Source organism: Heterodontus francisci, unplaced genomic scaffold (genome assembly GCF_036365525.1).
Source record: "Heterodontus francisci isolate sHetFra1 unplaced genomic scaffold, sHetFra1.hap1 HAP1_SCAFFOLD_701, whole genome shotgun sequence".
NCBI lineage: Eukaryota > Metazoa > Chordata > Chondrichthyes > Heterodontiformes > Heterodontidae > Heterodontus > Heterodontus francisci.
Genome location: NW_027140629.1, coordinates 47,501 through 60,000, shown reverse-complemented (window position 1 = coordinate 60,000; position 12,500 = coordinate 47,501).

Below are 12,500 nucleotides of genomic sequence, written 5' to 3'. Positions count from 1 at the left end.
GGCTAGCAGTGGGCAGAACCGGTTTATGATTTGCCCCCGTCGTCAGATTGACAAAGAGTCTGGTTAATCAGTTGTCCAAATGTTGTAAATTGGTTAATGAGTTGTCACTTCAACTTTTGGCCGCGGTTGGCTACAATGAGTCTTGCCGGGCTTAATAGTCGGCGTGCGGGGGTGACTTTGCGAAGGCTAGCAGTGGGCAGAACCGGTTTATGATTTGCCCCCGTCGTCAGATTGACAAAGAGTCTGGTTATTCAGTTGTCCAAATGTTGTAAATTGGTTACTGAGTTGTCACTTCAACTTTTGGCCACGGTTGGCTGCAATGAGTCTTGCCGGGCTTAATAGTCGGCGTGGGGGGGGGGGGTGACTTTGCGAAGGCTAGCAGTGGGCAGAACCGGTTTATGATTTGCTCCCGTCGTCAGATTGACAAAGAGTCTGGTTAATCAGTTGTCCAAATGTTGTAAATTGGTTAATGAGTTGTCACTTCAACTTTTGGCCGCGGTTGGCTACAATGAGTCTTGCCGGGCTTAATAGTCGGCGTGGGGGTGAATTTGCGAAGGTGGCCGTGTTTGTATGCATGTTTGCCGGCGTGTTTAGGAAGGTTGGGTGGGTGGGTGGTTGTGTGGGCGCCGTGGTCTGAGGGCACATCCTGTGGGATGTGGGAGGCGGGGGAAGGAGAGCGCCCTTGGTGCGTGTGTCTAGGCGATGCATTGCGGAAGGATGGGCGGGTGGGGCCGGGCGTGTGGGTTCCCGACTTATCGGTGAACCATTTGCTACTGCGGGGCCAAAGCAAAAGGGAAAGCATAAGGGCGCAGGCTGCCCTCTGCGGGACAGGTCCGGCCCTGACGCCGGTTTACGATTTCTCCGGTAAAGCACCTGTCGGGTGGCGACCGGAGGGTCTTTGCAGGGCCTGGATCTCCGAGCCCGTGGGACAGGCGGGAAAGGGTGGCGGCAGCCGGTTGAAGTCCCGACCCTGGGCAGCCTCCCGGTCTTACCTCCATAACTTCGGCGAGGAGGGTCCGATCCCCGCGCGGTCGACGGCAGGCGGTAGGGCTCGGAGGGGCGCGGCCTGGTCCGCGAGTGCCCCGGCGCCGCCCCTCTGCCCGTCCGAGGGACAGTAGGAAATGGCCATACCGCTTTCCGGCCGATTGCCGCCGGACGTCCGGCCGCATTCGCTCGGTCTGCGCGGCCGGCGGTAGCCGGGGGCGAGGGGCATCGGGCGGTGGCGGAACCAGGCCGGCCCGACCGCTGGGGGCCGCCCGGGCGACGTTTGAATCTGTCGGGTCGGACCGCCGAATCCCGCGGGATTTCGGGATCGAATCTGCGGGTGGAATCGGCACCTCGTCCCGCTGTCCGGTTCCCCCCGGTCGACTGCAACGGGTTTCCGAGGCCCGTCGGTCAGGCGCGGTTCGCTCCGCAATCCGCCGGCCGATCGGCACCGGGCGGGGCTCTACGGAAAGAGGGGACCCTCCCGCGTCGAGTGCCGGCGCACCGACCCCGCAGGCTGACCGGGAAGGTGAAGACTCACCCCGCTGAATGCCCGGCCCCGGCTACCCTCCGGCTCCGGGGCCATAACTTCGGGGAGGGAGGTCCGATCCCCGCGCGGTCGACGGCAGGCGGTAGGGCTCGGAGGGGCGCGGCCTGGTCCGCGAGTGCCCCGGCGCCGCCCCTCTGCCCGTCCGAGGGACAGTAGGAAATGGCCATACCGCTTTCCGGCCGATTGCCGCCGGACGTCCGGCCGCATTCGCTCGGTCTGCGCGGCCGGCGGTAGCCGGGGGCGAGGGGCATCGGGCGGTGGCGGAACCAGGCCGGCCCGACCGCTGGGGGCCGCCCGGGCGACGTTTGAATCTGTCGGGTCGGACCGCCGAATCCCGCGGGATTTCGGGATCGAATCTGCGGGTGGAATCGGCACCTCGTCCCGCTGTCCGGTTCCCCCCCCGTCGACTGCAACGGGTTTCCGAGGCCCGTCGGTCAGGCGCGGTTCGCTCCGCAATCCGCCGGCCGATCGGCACCGGGCGGGGCTCTACGGAAAGAGGGGACCCTCCGGCGTCGAGTGCCGGCGCACCGACCCCGCAGGCTGACCGGGAAGGTTAAGACTCACCCCGCTGAATGCCCGGCCCCGGGCACCCTCCGGCGCCGGGGCCATAACTTCGGGGAGGGAGGTCCGAGCTCCGCGCGGTCGACGGCAGGTGAAAGGGGCCGGTGCGCCGCGGAAGGCGACAGCAGTCCCGTCAGGCTGCACCTCTGCTCGGGCGAACGGCGTCAGGAAAAGGGGAGAGCACTTCCCCACCGATAGCTCCGGAACGCCCGGACCCATTGGCCCGCGGCACCGGTGGCTGCTAGAGGGCCTCCGGCGCCGTCAGCCGGGGTACGTCCCAGGCCGGCCGGACGGCGGGCAGCCGGAGGCAACGGCCTGGAACGGAGCCAGACTTGAGTCGTTCCGTGTGCCGTGGGCAAAAAGGCAGGGCTGCGGGTCAGCGCAGTTTGGCAAACCTAGCCGCAAGTGCGGGAAGGGCGGAGGAGCACACGGACGCCGCCTTCCCAAACTGAGCCCAAAGTGCCCAGGCATGCCCCCTTGATCTCGCCTAATCAGTGAGCCCAAAATAATTTCAGAGTGTGGAAACCTGATCCAAAAAGGTCGAAAAGAACGGCCAGAGATCAAGTCCGAAAGGGGAAATCAGTAACAAGCAAGCAGAGTAATCATTAACCAAAAAGCGCAAAATTATGTTAAAAGTGTGAAATCATTAACCAAAAACTCGAAAATAATGTCCAGAGACCAAGTCCGAAAGTACAAATAATTAACCAGTAAGCAGAGTCATCATTAACCAAAAATCGCAAAAGTAAGTAAAAAGTGTGAAATCATTAACCAAAAATCGCAAAAGTAAGTAAAAAGTGTGAAATCATTAACCAAAAACTCGAAAATAATGTCCAGAGACTAAGTCCGAAAGGGCAAATGGTTAACCAGTAAGCAGAGTAATCATTAACCAAAAATCGCAAAAGTAAGTAAAAAGTGTGAAATCATTAACCAAAAATCGCAAAAGTAAGTAAAAAGTGTGAAATCATTAACCAAAAACTCGAAAATAATGTCCAGAGACCAAGTCCGAAAGGGCAAATGGTTAACCAGTAAGCAGAGTAATCATTAACCAAAAAGGGCAAAAGTAAGTAAAAAGTATGAAATCATTAACCAAAAAGCACAAAATTAAGTTAAAAGTGTGAAATCATTAACCAAAAAGTCGAAAATAATCTCCAGAGACTAAGTGCGAAAGGGCAAATGGTTAACCAGTAAGCAGAGTAATCATTAACCAAAAATCGCAAAAGTAAGTAAAAAGTGTGAAATCATTAACCAAAAACTCGAAAATAATGTCCAGAGACCAAGTCCGAAAGGGCAAATGGTTAACCAGTAAGCAGAGTAATCATTAACCAAAAAGGGCAAAAGTAAGTAAAAAGTATGAAATCATTAACCAAAAAGCACAAAATTAAGTTAAAAGTGTGAAATCATTAACCAAAAAGTCGAAAATAATCTCCAGAGACTAAGTGCGAAAGGGCAAATGGTTAACCAGTAAGCAGAGTCATCATTAACCAAAAATCGCAAAAGTAAGTAAAAAGTGTGAAATCATTAACCAAAAACCCGAAAATAATGTCCAGAGACTAAGTCCAAAAGGGCAAATGGTTAACCAGTAAGCAGAGTAATCATTAACCAAAAATCGCAAAAGTAAGTAAAAAGTGTGAAATCATTAACCAAAAACTCGAAAATAATCTCCAGAGACTAAGTGCGAAAGGGCAAATGGTTAACCAGTAAGCAGAGTAATCATTAACCAAAAATCGCAAAAGTAAGTAAAAAGTGTGAAATCATTAACCAAAAACCCGAAAATAATGTCCAGAGACTAAGTCCGAAAGGGCAAATGGTTAACCAGTAAGCAGAGTAATCATTAACCAAAAATCGCAAAAGTAAGTAAAAAGTGTGAAATCATTAACCAAAAACTCGAAAATAATCTCCAGAGACTAAGTCCGAAAGGGCAAATGGTTAACCAGTAAGCAGAGTAATCATTAACCAAAAGGCGCAAAAGTAAGTAAAAAGTATGAAATCAGTAACCAAAAAGCGCAAAAATATGTTAAAAGTGTGAAATCATTAACCAAAAACTCGAAAATAATGTGCAGAGACTAAGTCCGAAAGGGCAAATAATTAACCAGTAAGCAGAGTAATCATTAACCAAAAATCGCAAAAATATGTTAAAAGTGTGAAATCATTAACCAAAAACTCGAAAATAATGTCCAGAGACTAAGTCCGAAAGGGCAAATGGTTAACCAGTAAGCAGAGTAATCATTAACCAAAAATCGCAAAAGTAAGTAAAAAGTGTGAAATCATTAACCAAAAACCCGAAAATAATGTCCAGAGACTAAGTCCGAAAGGGCAAATGGTTAACCAGTAAGCAGAGTAATCATTAACCAAAAATCGCAAAAGTAAGTAAAAAGTGTGAAATCATTAACCAAAAACTCGAAAATAATGTCCAGAGACTAAGTCCGAAAGGGCAAATGGTTAACCAGTAAGCAGAGTAATCATTAACCAAAAGGCGCAAAAGTAAGTAAAAAGTATGAAATCAGTAACCAAAAAGCGCAAAAATATGTTAAAAGTGTGAAATCATTAACCAAAAACTCGAAAATAATGTGCAGAGACTAAGTCCGAAAGGGCAAATAATTAACCAGTAAGCAGAGTAATCATTAACCAAAAATCGCAAAAATATGTTAAAAGTGTGAAATCATTAACCAAAAACTCGAAAATAATGTCCAGAGACTAAGTCCGAAAGGGCAAATGGTTAACCAGTAAGCAGAGTAATCATTAACCAAAAATCGCAAAAGTAAGTAAAAAGTGTGAAATCATTAACCAAAAACTCGAAAATAATCTCCAGAGACTAAGTCCGAAAGGGCAAATGGTTAACCAGTAAGCAGAGTAATCATTAACCAAAAATCGCAAAAGTAAGTAAAAAGTATGAAATCAGTAACCAAAAAGCGCAAAAATATGTTAAAAGTGTGAAATCATTAACCAAAAACTCGAAAATAATGTGCAGAGACTAAGTCCGAAAGGGCAAATAATTAACCAGTAAGCAGAGTAATCATTAACCAAAAATCGCAAAAATATGTTAAAAGTGTGAAATCATTAACCAAAAAGTCGAAAATAATGCCCAGAGACTAAGTCCGAAAGGGCAAATGGTTAACCAGTAAGCAGAGTAATCATTAACCAAAAATCGCAAAAGTAAGTAAAAAGTATGAAATCAGTAACCAAAAAGCGCAAAAATATGTTAAAAGTGTGAAATCATTAACCAAAAACTCGAAAATAATGTGCAGAGACTAAGTCCGAAAGGGCAAATAATTAACCAGTAAGCAGAGTAATCATTAACCAAAAATCGCAAAAATATGTTAAAAGTGTGAAATCATTAACCAAAAACTCGAAAATAATGTCCAGAGACTAAGTCCGAAAGGGCAAATGGTTAACCAGTAAGCAGAGTAATCATTAACCAAAAATCGCAAAAGTAAGTAAAAAGTGTGAAATCATTAACCAAAAACTCGAAAATAATCTCCAGAGACTAAGTCCGAAAGGGCAAATGGTTAACCAGTAAGCAGAGTAATCATTAACCAAAAATCGCAAAAGTAAGTAAAAAGTGTGAAATCATTAACCAAAAACCCGAAAATAATGTCCAGAGACTAAGTCCGAAAGGGCAAATGGTTAACCAGTAAGCAGAGTAATCATTAACCAAAAATCGCAAAAGTAAGTAAAAAGTGTGAAATCATTAACCAAAAACTCGAAAATAATGTCCAGAGACTAAGTCCGAAAGGGCAAATGGTTAACCAGTAAGCAGAGTAATCATTAACCAAAAGGCGCAAAAGTAAGTAAAAAGTATGAAATCAGTAACCAAAAAGCGCAAAAATATGTTAAAAGTGTGAAATCATTAACCAAAAACTCGAAAATAATGTGCAGAGACTAAGTCCGAAAGGGCAAATAATTAACCAGTAAGCAGAGTAATCATTAACCAAAAATCGCAAAAATATGTTAAAAGTGTGAAATCATTAACCAAAAACTCGAAAATAATGTCCAGAGACTAAGTCCGAAAGGGCAAATGGTTAACCAGTAAGCAGAGTAATCATTAACCAAAAATCGCAAAAGTAAGTAAAAAGTGTGAAATCATTAACCAAAAACTCGAAAATAATCTCCAGAGACTAAGTCCGAAAGGGCAAATGGTTAACCAGTAAGCAGAGTAATCATTAACCAAAAATCGCAAAAGTAAGTAAAAAGTGTGAAATCATTAACCAAAAACCCGAAAATAATGTCCAGAGACTAAGTCCGAAAGGGCAAATGGTTAACCAGTAAGCAGAGTAATCATTAACCAAAAATCGCAAAAGTAAGTAAAAAGTGTGAAATCATTAACCAAAAACTCGAAAATAATGTCCAGAGACTAAGTCCGAAAGGGCAAATGGTTAACCAGTAAGCAGAGTAATCATTAACCAAAAGGCGCAAAAGTAAGTAAAAAGTATGAAATCAGTAACCAAAAAGCGCAAAAATATGTTAAAAGTGTGAAATCATTAACCAAAAACTCGAAAATAATGTGCAGAGACTAAGTCCGAAAGGGCAAATAATTAACCAGTAAGCAGAGTAATCATTAACCAAAAATCGCAAAAATATGTTAAAAGTGTGAAATCATTAACCAAAAACTCGAAAATAATGTCCAGAGACTAAGTCCGAAAGGGCAAATGGTTAACCAGTAAGCAGAGTAATCATTAACCAAAAATCGCAAAAGTAAGTAAAAAGTGTGAAATCATTAACCAAAAACTCGAAAATAATCTCCAGAGACTAAGTCCGAAAGGGCAAATGGTTAACCAGTAAGCAGAGTAATCATTAACCAAAAATCGCAAAAGTAAGTAAAAAGTATGAAATCAGTAACCAAAAAGCGCAAAAATATGTTAAAAGTGTGAAATCATTAACCAAAAACTCGAAAATAATGTGCAGAGACTAAGTCCGAAAGGGCAAATGGTTAACCAGTAAGCAGAGTAATCATTAACCAAAAATCGCAAAAATATGTTAAAAGTGTGAAATCATTAACCAAAAACTCGAAAATAATCTCCAGAGACTAAGTGCGAAAGGGCAAATGGTTAACCAGTAAGCAGAGTAATCATTAACCAAAAATCGCAAAAGTAAGTAAAAAGTGTGAAATCATTAACCAAAAACTCGAAAATAATGTGCAGAGACTAAGTCCGAAAGGGCAAATAATTAACCAGTAAGCAGAGTAATCATTAACCAAAAATCGCAAAAATATGTTAAAAGTGTGAAATCATTAACCAAAAACTCGAAAATAATGTCCAGAGACTAAGTCCGAAAGGGCAAATGGTTAACCAGTAAGCAGAGTAATCATTAACCAAAAATCGCAAAAGTAAGTAAAAAGTATGAAATCAGTAACCAAAAAGCGCAAAAATATGTTAAAAGTGTGAAATCATTAACCAAAAACTCGAAAATAATGTGCAGAGACTAAGTCCGAAAGGGCAAATAATTAACCAGTAAGCAGAGTAATCATTAACCAAAAATCGCAAAAATATGTTAAAAGTGTGAAATCATTAACCAAAAAGTCGAAAATAATGCCCAGAGACTAAGTCCGAAAGGGCAAATGGTTAACCAGTAAGCAGAGTAATCATTAACCAAAAATCGCAAAAGTAAGTAAAAAGTGTGAAATCATTAACCAAAAACCCGAAAATAATGTCCAGAGACTAAGTCCGAAAGGGCAAATGGTTAACCAGTAAGCAGAGTAATCATTAACCAAAAATCGCAAAAGTAAGTAAAAAGTGTGAAATCATTAACCAAAAACTCGAAAATAATGTCCAGAGACTAAGTCCGAAAGGGCAAATGGTTAACCAGTAAGCAGAGTAATCATTAACCAAAAGGCGCAAAAGTAAGTAAAAAGTATGAAATCAGTAACCAAAAAGCGCAAAAATATGTTAAAAGTGTGAAATCATTAACCAAAAACTCGAAAATAATGTGCAGAGACTAAGTCCGAAAGGGCAAATAATTAACCAGTAAGCAGAGTAATCATTAACCAAAAATCGCAAAAATATGTTAAAAGTGTGAAATCATTAACCAAAAACTCGAAAATAATGTCCAGAGACTAAGTCCGAAAGGGCAAATGGTTAACCAGTAAGCAGAGTAATCATTAACCAAAAATCGCAAAAGTAAGTAAAAAGTGTGAAATCATTAACCAAAAACTCGAAAATAATCTCCAGAGACTAAGTCCGAAAGGGCAAATGGTTAACCAGTAAGCAGAGTAATCATTAACCAAAAATCGCAAAAGTAAGTAAAAAGTATGAAATCAGTAACCAAAAAGCGCAAAAATATGTTAAAAGTGTGAAATCATTAACCAAAAACTCGAAAATAATGTGCAGAGACTAAGTCCGAAAGGGCAAATAATTAACCAGTAAGCAGAGTAATCATTAACCAAAAATCGCAAAAATATGTTAAAAGTGTGAAATCATTAACCAAAAAGTCGAAAATAATGCCCAGAGACTAAGTCCGAAAGGGCAAATGGTTAACCAGTAAGCAGAGTAATCATTAACCAAAAATCGCAAAAGTAAGTAAAAAGTATGAAATCAGTAACCAAAAAGCGCAAAAATATGTTAAAAGTGTGAAATCATTAACCAAAAACTCGAAAATAATGTGCAGAGACTAAGTCCGAAAGGGCAAATAATTAACCAGTAAGCAGAGTAATCATTAACCAAAAATCGCAAAAATATGTTAAAAGTGTGAAATCATTAACCAAAAACTCGAAAATAATGTCCAGAGACTAAGTCCGAAAGGGCAAATGGTTAACCAGTAAGCAGAGTAATCATTAACCAAAAATCGCAAAAGTAAGTAAAAAGTGTGAAATCATTAACCAAAAACTCGAAAATAATCTCCAGAGACTAAGTCCGAAAGGGCAAATGGTTAACCAGTAAGCAGAGTAATCATTAACCAAAAATCGCAAAAGTAAGTAAAAAGTGTGAAATCATTAACCAAAAACCCGAAAATAATGTCCAGAGACTAAGTCCGAAAGGGCAAATGGTTAACCAGTAAGCAGAGTAATCATTAACCAAAAATCGCAAAAGTAAGTAAAAAGTGTGAAATCATTAACCAAAAACTCGAAAATAATGTCCAGAGACTAAGTCCGAAAGGGCAAATGGTTAACCAGTAAGCAGAGTAATCATTAACCAAAAGGCGCAAAAGTAAGTAAAAAGTATGAAATCAGTAACCAAAAAGCGCAAAAATATGTTAAAAGTGTGAAATCATTAACCAAAAACTCGAAAATAATGTGCAGAGACTAAGTCCGAAAGGGCAAATAATTAACCAGTAAGCAGAGTAATCATTAACCAAAAATCGCAAAAATATGTTAAAAGTGTGAAATCATTAACCAAAAACTCGAAAATAATGTCCAGAGACTAAGTCCGAAAGGGCAAATGGTTAACCAGTAAGCAGAGTAATCATTAACCAAAAATCGCAAAAGTAAGTAAAAAGTGTGAAATCATTAACCAAAAACTCGAAAATAATCTCCAGAGACTAAGTCCGAAAGGGCAAATGGTTAACCAGTAAGCAGAGTAATCATTAACCAAAAATCGCAAAAGTAAGTAAAAAGTGTGAAATCATTAACCAAAAACCCGAAAATAATGTCCAGAGACTAAGTCCGAAAGGGCAAATGGTTAACCAGTAAGCAGAGTAATCATTAACCAAAAATCGCAAAAGTAAGTAAAAAGTGTGAAATCATTAACCAAAAACTCGAAAATAATGTCCAGAGACTAAGTCCGAAAGGGCAAATGGTTAACCAGTAAGCAGAGTAATCATTAACCAAAAGGCGCAAAAGTAAGTAAAAAGTATGAAATCAGTAACCAAAAAGCGCAAAAATATGTTAAAAGTGTGAAATCATTAACCAAAAACTCGAAAATAATGTGCAGAGACTAAGTCCGAAAGGGCAAATAATTAACCAGTAAGCAGAGTAATCATTAACCAAAAATCGCAAAAATATGTTAAAAGTGTGAAATCATTAACCAAAAACTCGAAAATAATGTCCAGAGACTAAGTCCGAAAGGGCAAATGGTTAACCAGTAAGCAGAGTAATCATTAACCAAAAATCGCAAAAGTAAGTAAAAAGTGTGAAATCATTAACCAAAAACTCGAAAATAATCTCCAGAGACTAAGTCCGAAAGGGCAAATGGTTAACCAGTAAGCAGAGTAATCATTAACCAAAAATCGCAAAAGTAAGTAAAAAGTATGAAATCAGTAACCAAAAAGCGCAAAAATATGTTAAAAGTGTGAAATCATTAACCAAAAACTCGAAAATAATGTGCAGAGACTAAGTCCGAAAGGGCAAATGGTTAACCAGTAAGCAGAGTAATCATTAACCAAAAATCGCAAAAATATGTTAAAAGTGTGAAATCATTAACCAAAAACTCGAAAATAATCTCCAGAGACTAAGTGCGAAAGGGCAAATGGTTAACCAGTAAGCAGAGTAATCATTAACCAAAAATCGCAAAAGTAAGTAAAAAGTGTGAAATCATTAACCAAAAACTCGAAAATAATGTGCAGAGACTAAGTCCGAAAGGGCAAATAATTAACCAGTAAGCAGAGTAATCATTAACCAAAAATCGCAAAAATATGTTAAAAGTGTGAAATCATTAACCAAAAACTCGAAAATAATGTCCAGAGACTAAGTCCGAAAGGGCAAATGGTTAACCAGTAAGCAGAGTAATCATTAACCAAAAATCGCAAAAGTAAGTAAAAAGTATGAAATCAGTAACCAAAAAGCGCAAAAATATGTTAAAAGTGTGAAATCATTAACCAAAAACTCGAAAATAATGTGCAGAGACTAAGTCCGAAAGGGCAAATAATTAACCAGTAAGCAGAGTAATCATTAACCAAAAATCGCAAAAATATGTTAAAAGTGTGAAATCATTAACCAAAAAGTCGAAAATAATGCCCAGAGACTAAGTCCGAAAGGGCAAATGGTTAACCAGTAAGCAGAGTAATCATTAACCAAAAATCGCAAAAGTAAGTAAAAAGTGTGAAATCATTAACCAAAAACCCGAAAATAATGTCCAGAGACTAAGTCCGAAAGGGCAAATGGTTAACCAGTAAGCAGAGTAATCATTAACCAAAAATCGCAAAAGTAAGTAAAAAGTGTGAAATCATTAACCAAAAACTCGAAAATAATGTCCAGAGACTAAGTCCGAAAGGGCAAATGGTTAACCAGTAAGCAGAGTAATCATTAACCAAAAGGCGCAAAAGTAAGTAAAAAGTATGAAATCAGTAACCAAAAAGCGCAAAAATATGTTAAAAGTGTGAAATCATTAACCAAAAACTCGAAAATAATGTGCAGAGACTAAGTCCGAAAGGGCAAATAATTAACCAGTAAGCAGAGTAATCATTAACCAAAAAGCGCAAAAATATGTTAAAAGTGTGAAATCATTAACCAAAAACTCGAAAATAATGTCCAGAGACTAAGTCCGAAAGGGCAAATAATTAACCAGTAAGCAGAGTAATCATTAACCAAAAAGCGCAAAAGTAAGTAAAAAGTGTGAAATCATTAACCAAAAAGTCGAAAATAATGCCCAGAGACTAAGTCCGAAAGGGCAAATGGTTAACCAGAAAATCAGTCGAATAATGTCCAGAGACTAAGTCCGAAAGGGCAAATGGTTAACCAGTGGAAGGGCGATCAAGCGGAAAAATTTGCCCCGGTTACCCGGGATGGAGTTCCAGAGGTCCGGCCAGAGTTGTCAAATTCGTCCCGCTGATCGGACGCTTGTCATTCGGGTGGCTGGGGGTTGGCGGGGTATCTGCACAGTAGTAGGAGGTGGCAAGTCGGGACTTGGACGTTTATTCCAAGAGTCCACCCGAGCCTCCAGGTCTGCAGAGACCGACCCTAGCTGCCGCCCAACCGACTTTTAAGCCTTTTTCGGATGGGGATTTTTTCCCATTTTCGTCCATTTTTCGGGTTTTCTGTCGGGCTTAATAGGCGGCAGCCTGACCCCCCGGCCGAGGCGGGGGGCGCACTCTCCCTTGCGTAAGGGTCCGGATTTGCCCCGGAAAGTGCCCCCGACGGCCTCCCGACCCGGGTGCCTGCAGGGCGGGGGGAAAGGGTAGTCCCAGCCGCAGGAAATCATTAACCAAAAGACTTAGCCGTCGGGGCAGAGGCTAAGACCCGGGCTGGTGAAATCATTAACCAAAAGGAATGCACCCTTTTCCGAAAGTGCAGGCCGAAATAAGGCGAGCCTTGGGCCGGGAAGGCCAAAACCCCCAACTCATGGAAGTGTATGGGGTCGGACTCGGCGACTTTCCCGGGCCCCGAGTTGACCTTTCCCCACGGGGGCGGTCAAGTTGCTCCCGCCAAGAGGGCACGTTGCATTTGCTGCCGCTCTAGTCCCCGGGCTAGTTAATCAGTTGCCGTCGGAAGTCCCGATGCCGAAATGAAAAATGGCCGTTGCGGCGATTTGGCGCCTCA